The following is a 12,894-nucleotide window of genomic DNA, read 5'->3' on the forward strand; positions in this document are numbered from 1 at the left end:
CCCAGTACCCCAGTTCCTCAGACCCTTAGCTAGCTAATTTCATTCTTAGGAGAAAACTCCATCTACACAAAAATGCAAGAGGAAGGAAGTGAATGGCTACTAAATACCTCAACTACTGATGCTCAATCTTGTCCTCATGCAGACTTCACAAAAACTATAATTCCAATGCAAAATGTATTTTACTGAACAGAAACCGAACCAAACAAAACTGTTTATGTAGTTCTCCCCAAGTTATCACATTATTGATCCTCATCTTAAGCACAGTATCATTTTGCTATGGCTGTGTGGCAATTAAAAGAGCTTTTTAAAATTAGCAATAAATTTTCTGTAGTCCAAGACTTGCCAAACTCATAACTGACTTTCTTTTTCCACTTCTCTACCAGTAAGCATCTTCTGACCAATGGCTTTGAGTCTGAGATTATTTAAATAACAACTTCCCTTACTGATTCATTAACTGCTAAGGATAAAAAAAACCCAACAGTTTCTGTCTAGATTTTTTATCAGCCTTCAAGGACAATCTTATCTCTTTTCTCCAACAGACTAAACTTGAGTTAAGGGAGATTGCAAGTAGGCAAAATATGCTGTCTGTGGTAGGATAGGGAAAGGGGGATATTTACTGATATGCAGTGCTGCAACACTTGTTTGTCACTAATACAGTTAGTGCTGCTATGTGATCAACATACATAATTATTTTCTTGTGCTTGATTATTCAGGACAAGTATAATTTAAAAGTTTTACTTAAAGGGTGAGTAATAAGCTTCTATAGTTACAAGAGCTGACTTCTCCACTATTTGAGGGTTGTAAAAAGAAAAGGAGATACCACTACACCTGTGTACTTTACTTACAGTGCTACAGAAATTTTCTGGAGTAGTTAAGGCCCAGCTGCCTTAACTGGAGATACTCACTTTACACTGTGGTTAGCTAACATTGTATGAAACCCTTTTTAATATAAACTCATATTCTAATTGTAGACATTTTACTGTTTAATGCTTACAAGCTAAATTATTTCCTGAGATGGATCTGGTCTACTTATAGGCACATGTGCCAGAGGAAAGGCAGGCCCCAGTGCTGCAGGAGTGTCCAACTCAAGTGAATGGACAGACTATTAAAACACTTCAATTTCTGATTTTTGTTCCTCACTGTATTTTTTTTCTCCCCAATATGTCCTACTTACCCTTTCCTGGCAGCTGCCTGTTCAACATCCAGCACATGCACAGTATGGTCCTTGCCAGATGCTGATTGGTGGCCAGGGTTTGTCAGGACTCATCTCCAAGCCATTTGCTCCTAATCAGATAGAATAATCTCATACTGTCTGTGAACTGCTCCCAGACAAAAAAGAAATAAATTCAGAGCAACCCTCCAGGGCTTTGCATCGTGCTGATGTATCCTTTCTGAAGCCTTAGGCTGCATCTCTATTACTGTGGCATAAAGCTGGGATCCATTGTGTGCTGCAGATTGCCAGGCACCTCAAGGTGAAAAGACAAAGGAAGGAAGATGCTGAAATGCAGCTGGAGCATGTGTTGCTTGATGTGGCTTTCTGCCAGCTGCAGCTGTGACCCCTCGTGCCAGACAGTGGGTCAGTACAATTCTGTACAAATACAAAAGAAAGAACTTTGTTGCTTTCTTGAAACGGCTGTTGTGTAAGAAAAAGCACAATAAGAGATCCTCATGCCAGTAATAGCATATTTGATTCAGGGAAATTATATTTCACAATCTAACACCTATCCCAATGGAGAGATCTGTCAGCACCTCCACCAGAAATTCATACTAGAAATGACACTCAGGTTCTACTAAGTGAAAAGCAGATGCAGCCTTCCTGGGAGCAGGTTTGGACACACAGGTAGGAATCAAGAGCATGGCTCAGCAGCAGTGGGAACCCAAAAACCAGATGCAGTGCTGTTGCAGTGGTTTAACAAGGAACACTAAACTCTCCTTGCTGTCCAGCTTGTGTTTTCCTGGTGTGCAGGAGCCATGTTTGAGTTTCCCTGGGCTGCACTGCCCTTCCCAACAACCCCAGTTACTCTGCAGGCTGGGTGGCATGGCAGGCATTCTACACCTTCACCTGGGTGCACACCCTGGGCTGTGGTGTCTTATCACAGAATCACAGAATATTCTAACTTGGAAGGGAACCCAAAAGGATCATCAAAGTCCAGCTCCTGGCCCTGCATAGGACACCTCTGAGAATCACACCATGTGCCATGTGGGTGCTTTGGGTACATGATCATCAGTTTCCTACATTTCCATAACTTCAGATGTTTATTTTGAAAAATGTAAAATTACTTCAGGTGTACTGGAAAAGAGGGTCTCAAAAATTATTTTTTTTTTCTGGCAGCTGTTCATGAGCTCTTACCTCCCTCCCACACACACTCAGTTCAGGTGTGTCTGCTCTCCAGCACGTTAACTACAGCTGCTTCAAAACCACCTGGACGTGGAATAATCCCACATCAGAAAACAGCAGCTCTTCTACTTTTGTTTAATTGGTGTATTTATTCCTTCATCCATCTGGGAGAGCTTGGTAATCTGTCTGCCCAAATCTGATTCCTATTTAGCAGAGCACAGTCAGCCACAAGCACAGTTACATGAAACAATAGTGTATGCCTTTTGAAGGGAAGCCAACTGGTAAAAATACAAACCAATTATTTTGAACTTCTGCTCAATATCTAACACAGAATGAAAGGGTTGGGTATTTTTTCACACTCTAGTTTTCTGTTTAGTCCTCGCTTTTGAAAGAAGCTCATGGAACAGTTCTAAAGAACTAAAAGGGAGAAATTTCAGGAAAAGACTCCTCTTACTATCAAACAGTTTTTGTTAAGCACATCACTGAGTGAAGAAACAGGCTTTTCTTCTTAAGCAGGGGTGAAGTATGTGACTAGGTTGTGACCAAATCCTGCTTTACTAAACTGTGAAAATTAAACAATCCAATGATCTCTCCTTTCCTACAAATACTTGATTGTATGTAATTAGATCAGAAAACCCCCAGTATAATCATGCTCATCTGCCTTATGTAATCAAACTAGGATGATGCCAATTCAGTTTAGAATTTTTCTTTTAATTCAGTGCTCATTTGTCATTCAAATGTGCTGTTCAGTCCAGCACAAAAAAACATTTCTGTTCAAGGGAGTGGCACAGAAGGGTGTGTGGGGTGTGCACAGGCTAATAGGACTCATGTGAAACACTGAGGTTTCTTTCACTCTGAAACTGAAATGTATTCAGGGACAATCTAGATCCAGAGAAGCTGAGAGCAAACACAGCATGCAATCTAAATCCAGTCTGTTTGGAATGCTATGCCTGGAGAGAACTACAGCTGATGATCAGGTCAAGCCTGAAGTACTATTCAGGTCAGGCTGCAGGTTAGAGGAAGAAAAGACAAAAAATTAAATGTCTGGCTGTTAGTTGAACTGTTTGTTTCTAACAACAAAACCCAGAAGGGATTTTATTACACAACCAGCTTCTAACTGAGACCCATTCTATGTACCTGATTATTTATCTCCCAGAATTGTCCCAGTCTTGCTGACCCAGCTGCCCACATCTCCTCTGCATGCTCCATTCTTGCTTTCTAGCTGCCTGTTATACAAATAATATATGCTTTGCTTTGAGTTACAGCATCTATAACAACCTTCCTTGCAGACCTTCTTCTGGTCCGCTCCACAATTTAATGTTTGGTTGATGAAGTCTTACTGACTGGTGTATGATTTTACTTGACACAGGATGAACCATCCATTCCTGACAAAACCTCAGCCCTTTTCCTTTCCTAATACAATTGATTTACTGATGAATTACAAACTCACCTTTCTGCTGGCTCTCTATGTTTGAGAGCACAACTTCTTCAGTAGCATTTTTAGCATACACTTGTAGCACATGCAGGTAAAAAACAGTGCAAGTAGCTAGGCAGGTAAAGAACAGTGCAAGTAGCTAGACAAGTAGTTTGGAACATTTACTAGAGGCATTAGTATCATAGCCTGGCCTGAAACCCTCAATGCTGATTTGAGTAGTTTCCCTCCACTAGTTCATTGCCATCACAAACAGGGCTAAGTTATCAACCTTGGATGTATATTCTGAAGCCTGCTTTGAAAGTAGATTTGCTGTGAAGAGTTTCCTTGAGATTAAATATCCCCCTCATTCTTGCTAAGTCATCCTTCTGAGAAACCACATTGTTTACCCAGTCTTTTTTTTTTTTGCCCATATGCCCTCTCTTGATTCAGGTGGATCCTGATCACAAGTCACCTCAGCACCCAGGAGCTGGCATGCAATAACTTGTTGCCAAGTGAGAGAAGTGGTTTACAGTTGCCTGCCTGTGAGTTAGTACCTGTTTAAACACAAATATGAAACAACAGCATGTAAGCAAGGAGCACATCATGACACCAAAACAGAAACAGAAACAGTTGTCTCTCTAGAGCAGGAGAATAAATAGTAACCTCAGCACAGCACTCAGAACTGGTGTAGAACTGGGCATTCCTGGGAGGAGTTTTGTGACCCACAGAGATGCAGCACAGTTCCACTGCAACAGCAATAATGGTTTACCTGCTTGTTCTGAGCTGGATTCCAAGGCCCTGGAACATGACAGTCACAGAAATCAAGGGAAAATGTCATGTTTTCCTCCTGGCTCAAAGAAAAAGCTCTAACACATGTTTTACATTCTCATATCTGCAGTAAGAAACACTAAGGAAGGGGAATTTGGCATCTTGCAGTTCAGGTGCCAGACACTGGTTGGGATGACCAGCACTCTCTTGAGCTTTTTTTTCATGTTCACTTCTGATTTTCTGTTTTACTTCCATTAGAGTTTTCTTCCCAGTACTTGTGTATTCCTGTATCCTTCTCTCCTCCATGTCAGTTCTGCTTCTCAGATTTTGTTAATATTTCCACAGTATATTTTATATATATAATATACACTCTAGAGATATAAAAAGTAGTTTCATACAAAGAGCTCACAAACTATTCTGCAATAGTTTGTTGCTCTTATTGTGTCCTGATTTTTGGTAGTTATATGTGAAAATGTTTGTAGAATTGGATCAATAAAGAAGCATATAGCAAGAGGGTTTGCTCCTTTTTTAAAGTATATCCATATCCATATATTTCACACTCTATTTTTCTTTTTTCATTGTAGATTTTTAATTTTTCATAACTTCCACCTGAAAGCCAGCTGGTGGCACTTTCCAGTCTGTGGCATACATTAGCCTGAGAAGGACTGTGATGGGGCCATCTGCACTAAAGACATTTGAATAAGTAGCAGATAGTTCTTGTCCAAATCCATGACTTGGGTTTTTTACCAGAATTTTTTAAAAATAAATATGAAATAGCAAAGTTAAGGGAAAGCCCCCACCCCAGCTGCCTTTCCAATTAAAATCTAAGTATCAGGGGGAAGTACAGATCAGGATAACATCTAGAGTCTTTATCAGGAAGGCAATATTCGAAGAAAGGAAGTATTGAGGCAAATGGTACATGAATTTTTGAAGGTTGTGTGTGCCACTAAACTCTTTTTCCTGCTACCTGCCCTGATTCCATTAGCCGGTCTGACAGCCACCACCGCAGTTCGGAGCCTTGGGACTCGGAGCCTCCGCCCCGCTGGGCTCGGCAGGAGCTTTGTTAGGGGAGTTTCCCTGGTGGCTGCGCCACCTGGTGCAGAAAAGTTTTATTTCCATCTACAGCACCCAAAAAAGGCTCTTGGAATTAATGCATAGAAGTTGCACAAACCCATTGATGCCACTGGAAAAGCAGGACACAAACTAAGCTCCGACTGCACGTGATGAAGCCGTGCAAAATACTATTCTGTGCTTTGTTTGGTTCCATTGAAGCATTAATACCTTGGTTATCTCTTGTCTCCACAAAAAGCAAGTGCATGGACTTTTTGGTATTGCTTCATTCAGCTGGTTTTGCAATATCCACCCTAACATCTTAGTTTAAATCACCTTTGTACTTTAAAAATAATTTGGAAATTTCTTCTGCATTTGTTTGTGTCCTGGGAGAGATATGCAGGCACTGAGCTTTGACTTCTGACGGACCTTATTTATCTTAACCACATGTTGCTCACCTGTGAGCCAAGGCCAAAGGGTAGGACACCTAGAGAGAAACATACCATGTAGTGCTACTGACAAGGGAAAATCCCAAATCCACTGTTGTGGGACTGAAAGGTATTACTGCCTCATGCCTTTGCTGCCAGAGGACAGGCTACAGTTTGCTCACACAAGCAAAACAAACCTCACACAAACACACGCTGAAATGCACTGCAGGGAGACATCTGAGAGCACAGATCTGGTTTTCATGCCAAAATACAGTTTCAAAAAGACTCTCAACTTTTCAAAATAGTTTTTCTCAATTTTCAAAATATTTCAAAAACACTTTCCCCCATATCTTTTGAAGAGAGTCTGTTGGAATACAGACTATCCTTTTTGGCAGGTAATTGCCAATCCTGATCTTTAACTCATTCAATTCAGAGGATATCACAATAGCTAATTTCCTCTTTCTTATTGGATGGTGTATATGTAGAGGTGCAGGGAGTCTTTGACTTGGGCCTGCCTTACCATCTCTCTGATCCTTAATCAGCCACATAATCTGCTCGGCTCAAGAAATAGAGCAGTTGTGGGGCTTACTCAGCTGTACAGCCACAGTAAAATGGTTGTGTTTAACGGCAAGATGATGAAGACAGCATGCATCCCTTTGTAAAGGTGTTGGTGGCATGCTACTTCAGAGACATCTGTTCCCAACCATTTCTTCCATCCTCTTGCTGCCCCTTGTTATTTGTGCACCTATGGTATAAAGTGGATAAAGTGACCTAGCACACCTGAGAAATAATGCAATTTTTTTTTCTGTGGATAAGTTCCCTGAGGCAGTCCCAGGCAGCTACATAGCAGCTGGCCCAGGATATCACTGGAATGGCAGCAGGCAGGTAGGCAGGGAAAAGGTGGGATCTGCTTCAGCTATTTTATCAGCATTACTAGGAGGAGGAAGATGCTTGGCTGATTTCAGGGCACACCACTGCCAGAGATGCTCCATTCTCCTCCTTGTCTCCTCACTTAAGGCTGCAAACTGATGGGGAGAACTGATGGAAGAAGTGTGGTGTTGGATTGCCTCAGCCTCCTTGTAGTGTTTGGTGATGCAGCTGGGCCCATCAAATACCTCACCGAAAGAATGCCCCAAGCTCATCTAATGCCCTGTTGAAACAATGGCCTTGCCAGGAGCTGTGCATTCCTAGCCAAGTATTTCTTTGAACTGGCTTTGGCTCCTTTGACCACAGATTTATCTGATTCAACAGCAGGATATTTACTTGTATTTGCTGCTAGTATGTCAGCTTGCTTTATCAAGAACACATAAGACATCATAAAGAAAGCAGCAGGGACACACAGCTGGAAGCAGAGAAATGGAGATGGAAATGGGAAATAACTCCTTCTGAAGGCAGAGAGCCTCACTGGTCTTTTCCTTATCATCTAACTATACCTTGAATGTTATCTCCTGTATCAGTCACCTGGGTTGATAAACCAGTTAGAACTGTGACCATATTCCCAGAAGTTTCCCTCAGGTGTTACTCAGGGAGAAGCAAAGAGTACATGTTGTATCACTGGTAATTACTTTAGCTCCCCAAACCCAGCTTTTCCTGTGCTGCAAAGGAGCCAAAACGTTTGCAAGATGAGATGTGTTGATACTACCAAAGAAGGCACTTCTGATGGTAATTTGCAGGCCGTTGTGTTTTATAACTCATTTTCTCCGTACTTCAAACTGAAATTGTTCTTTCTGTGAAAGCTGATGTAAAAATACAAGACATCACCCCCTTCTGCTGTTGTTGGGACTTTGTGACAAAAGTTACTGCCTTAGCAATGCAATTTATGTTGGAGGGATTTTTGGAAATGATACAACTTTAACATTTTTAATGTAACTTCAGTCTGTTCGCCTTTGCCCAGGGGGAGGGGAGTTGAAGTTTCTCTTCAAAAGATGCTGTTCACCGGGTAGGTCTGATGAACTCAACATCTACAGACTGGGAGTGGCCACAAGATGCACAGGAGAGAAGCGAACATTAACGAACATGACCCGCCCCGGTGCGGGAGATAGGAGACACCTGGTCAGGGAAAAGATCGCCAAGAGAACTGAAGAATGAGGACCAAATTAGCATCGAAGGCAAAGGGATAAATAAGTAACAGGAAACAGAATACTAAGACTTGTGTAATTTAAGCCCAATGAATGTGAATTTCTTTGGGATTAGTCTGTATAAATATGTGAAATGTGTGGTGAAAAACCATTTGTGATGGAATGATTTTCACTGCACAACCCAAGTATGTGGGATGAAATAATTTCTATTGCACATCCTGGCCGAAATGACATCCTGGCCAGAATAAAGTACTGCCTTGATTCCCTAACAGTGCAGAGATGTTGGAGAGTTTCTGTTTTTCCCTGCAGTCTCAGTGACAGGATCACTACCCATATCTCAGTTCTCACTCTGGCATGTTAAACTGATACCCCAAGGATTGTATCCAAGGGAGACCACGGCATGGGCACACATTCCTCTTTGCTGACACAGACAGGAAAAGGACAATCAGCTCTGGAAAAACAGAAGCCTGAAGTAGCTGGGGAGCAGTACTGGTACACACCACCGGCAACCTTCGCACACACACTGAGTCCTTTCGGTTCATGCAACCATAAAATTATTTTATTCAACACTAAAACGATGACTGGGCTAAAACTAAGACAACTGTATGGTTTTATCTATGTTTTATATATGCATATCAGCTCTCCATTTTTACTAGATTCTGATTCCAGTTTCCAATGCAAACAACCCTCTTCAGATCTCAGTGTCTCTGGCTTCTACTACAATCCAATCCTGCCAAACCACTTTTGCAGCAAAGTAAGTTTTTCTTCATCTCAGTTATTCCTACCATTCCAAATTTAAATCTCATTAGACAATTAGGACATCACATCATAAAATAATTTCCTCAGACATCTTTACATACCCTGATTTACATTAATTTTTAAAAGGAAGTTCCTAAGATGAGGGGATTTGCTTATTGTACTTTTACACTCAATGAAAATGCTGAGAATACTTAACTTGAAGGCATTTAAGTGCTGGCTTGCTTAGGGACAAGTAACTGATCAGAAAATTAACTAGTCTTTATAAGTAATATCCCAGTGATTTGTGAAACACCCAGTGAATTACTATAAGCTATCCAAGCAGCACAAACAGATGATGTAGCACAGACTGGTTCAGCTAAATAAAGCACACTGAAAAACAGGATCAACATCCAATTTACATTCCAAAGATCCTCCCTTTATACGGGGGACAAGGGGAATAGAGAACTGCCAGTTCACAGGAGGCTGCAGAGCCTGGAAGCAAACTACTGAGGCTCGGAGCAGAGCCTGTCTCCCAGACTTCAAGGCCACTTAAAGGCTCATAAATATGTTGAGTGCTTAAGAACCTCTTTGAGGGCTTCCGTCTGAGAAGCTGGTAGCTGTACATGCAAAAGAGTATTTTCTCACCATTCCGTTTGTGTGTGACACTTCCTCCTTCAAAACCTGTCTTGTGAGGCCGGACGTCCCGTCCGGACTGCGGAACGAGGCGCCTCCCGCCCCGCTTCCCTCGATCCTGTTTCCAGCCGTGTGGGGTCACCCTTCCCCCTTCTCCCTGCACGGAAACTCGCCTGCCCGCACAGGAAGGCTCTCAGAATAGCCAGTCGTGGCCATTCTGCCTAGCAGAGGGCCATATAATCCTCCCAATTCAGACAGAACAAGGGGCAGAAGCAAAAGCCCAAGCTGGGTCCAGGGGAGACACGTGCCCTTAAGCAGGAACACGGTGTTCCACTGATGCTGCCATCTCATATAATGTGCGCTAGGAGCGTGTCTTCAACTACATCTGCTAATTTCTCTAAGTTTCTGAATTTACATTCCTGTCTTCAGCATCCAAAATGAGGTTTGAATGACATCCAAGTACTGGATGGTATGGTTCTGTAAACTTGCATCTGTTTCTGTAAAACTAACTTGGTGCAGGTGCTCAGCAACCCCAGCTCAGTGCCAACCTCCCACGTGTCCATTCACACTGCTGTCAGCTGGAACTCTTTGAGACTGGAGGTTCAGGGGTATAGAATGAAGGTTTACATGTCTATCCCAATAGAGAAAAAGTTATTAATGAACTGGAAAATGCTTTGTGGGAAAGTTTTGTTTAGGCTTTGAGAAAAAAAATCTACTGCATCTCTGGGGAATGATACTAGCTGAAAAACATTGGTACATTGTTAATCCTGATCAGAAAGACCACCTTAACAGTCAGAAAAGCAAGACTGTGTTTTCAGAAATGTATCATAATTTCCTGGAGGGCGTATGATCACCACTGTCAGTTTCTGCTCTCAACTGGATTAACAAATAGGAAATGAATTTCTGACTAACCACCACAAGAGATGCACTTAACAAGTAAACCCCTTTGGATGCCAGACCTTAATATTGCTTTGGACTCTCTAGAGAGAAGCATGTATTTCACAACAGTTGATGCTGCATAATAGGAGCTGGAGAGGCTTTTTCCATTCAGCTTAAAGACAGAAGCTTGATTAAGAAAATCTTAATCCAAGTTTTAATACACATCTTGGTGTATTGCAAAACAAAACCCATTCAGTCACTCTAGTTAGAAAATAAAGTGCACAAACGGTTTCTTTTCCCCAGAGAGTAAGGAGGATTAAAAACATTGTGGGCAGAGTAAGGAAACAGAACAAGGACTTAGTTTCTTGGTTGAGTAGGATACCAAATTTAGTTGGAGACAAAAAAAATGTCAAACTTGACAACTATGCAGCTTTCTTTCTGGAAGTGCTGAGCGAATGCCATTCTCTATCAAGTTCTCTTGAAAGGGAAGAAGTTCACACTGACAACTCTGGCCCTGTTATTGAGCTGCCTAATTGTGGAGTTAAGCATCTAAACTTAGACCTTATATTTAAAAACCTGCCTGGATGTGTATTTGCTGTTTACTCAGTTGTTTCTTAATCCATTGTCTCACTTTTTTTTCCTTTAATCACAACCACCTCTATTCTATGATCTCAGTATCTATGATTTTTCCATGTTCTTCAGAACACAGCTCCTTTAAATGAGTTTGCTTCTCAGTCTTTGCTTAATAAGAAAATTAAACACAACATTTTTTTGTGCCAAGGTAATTAAAAATTACATTCTTATGCTCTGCTTCAACCAGAGATCTCCTCCCTGCACTTCCTGGATGAGACACAGCCATCTATGGTTCTAAAAATAATCCTGCTCTTTTCTACAGACACACTGCTTAGCCTGCATGTGCATCCTGCATGTGCGCGTTACCCGCACAACCGTGCTGGACTTCTTGGAACTCCTTGAATGTAACCACATACCTTCAGATGAATGGCTTGTATTCATGTTCCAGTGAAGCCAGAGATCAGAAAACATCTTTGCAATGCCAATCCTCCAAGCAGCCTTTGGATTGTTCCCCCTACTTGCTTCTAAATATGTAATTTACTTTAATTACATTTTGTTTAATCTGCCCATGTCTGTTCCTGCCTATCCATTATAAAGGCATCACATTGTGCCCATTTGATACTGAGCAAGTGCAGCTGGGAAGGCATGTGAAACTCCTGAGCTGACTAATTACCTCTTAATTCAGGTTAACCTGACTGCTTCTGTATTTTAGGCAAATAAGCTTTTCTGGATTGGAAGGCAGACAAGGGCCCCGATGTAAAAAATCAGCAATAGTGGGGGAGGTCAATGTATTTATGTGAGCAATGATACAGTTTCTGTCACAATTACAGAATTCCATAAGCTGTATCATAACTATATAGAAAGGATAGATTGGAGTAAAGGGAGTTTACTTATGCACCTACTAAAGGGAAATTACAAATATTAAAACTGGAAAATATTAGAAACTGCGTGGCAACTAAAACAATGAGAAGGGATCAATTTCTTCCTTCTTTAGTCCTTGCACTGTAGATTGTAACTATAACCCCTCGGGCTGGATTCCCTGCTGCTGACTGGACACTGCAGCTACACAAGGCAATGGAGTATGTTCCACTCCCCAGGGCCACAGAATCACAGAGCAGAATCGCTAGGTCCATTAGACCTTTCAGGTCGTTTTACACGCAGAAGGAAGACAGGAGAACGATCCACGTCAGCTGGATGTAAGCAGAAACAGCAGCTTCAGTGAGACAAGCCCTACAGGGAGAGGTGATATGTTTTCATTGGACCAGCTGACAGAATGAAAAAAAGCAGAGCAGCTTTCAGGAACACAAACCCTCCTTCAGCAAGCCCAGCAGCATTGGAGCAGGGAAGAAACAACAATAGCTCCCTTCTCTCAAGGAAGGTTAATCACTGCTGTGGAACAAGCTTGGCAAAGATCTTATACTCTCTGAATCTACCTTTTTTTTTAATGGCACTGATATTTTAAATTTTATATTATTAAAAACTACTTTATACTAAATTTGTCAACTACTACAGCACAGTAAGAATGCAAGAAATTTACCTCTTGCATTCTCTGCAATACCTGCTTGGAGATGAACCCACACCTCTCCCTGCTGCTTAGCACAGGCCTGTTTGGTGAGATGTCTCTATGTCTTACAGCAGAATTTCTCATCACCCAAGATTATATCAGCTTCTGCTGATAGTTTTTTCCTTTGTATTCTTAACGCTCTGCAGCTGACATCCCAATCATCTTTGCAACAACTGAGCTGTCAATCAGAAGGCTGACACTGTGATCAGAGGGAGAGCACCTGCAGAAGAAAATGAATTTGTATGAAGCAGAAAAGCCAATGTTTCTTTTTGGCTGCTTGATTGTAACAATAGAAAAACAAAGAACTGCATCTTCAAAATTAGAAGAGTGAAATTCTTTTGCAAAACATATTTCCATTGTATATACACAATAGACTTTAATTTATTAACATAATTTTCCTTTTTGTTTTCTCATTAAACAGGGAATTTGAG

This window comes from Ammospiza caudacuta, chromosome 5 (genome assembly GCF_027887145.1).
Source record: "Ammospiza caudacuta isolate bAmmCau1 chromosome 5, bAmmCau1.pri, whole genome shotgun sequence".
NCBI classification, from domain to species: Eukaryota; Metazoa; Chordata; class Aves; order Passeriformes; family Passerellidae; genus Ammospiza; species Ammospiza caudacuta.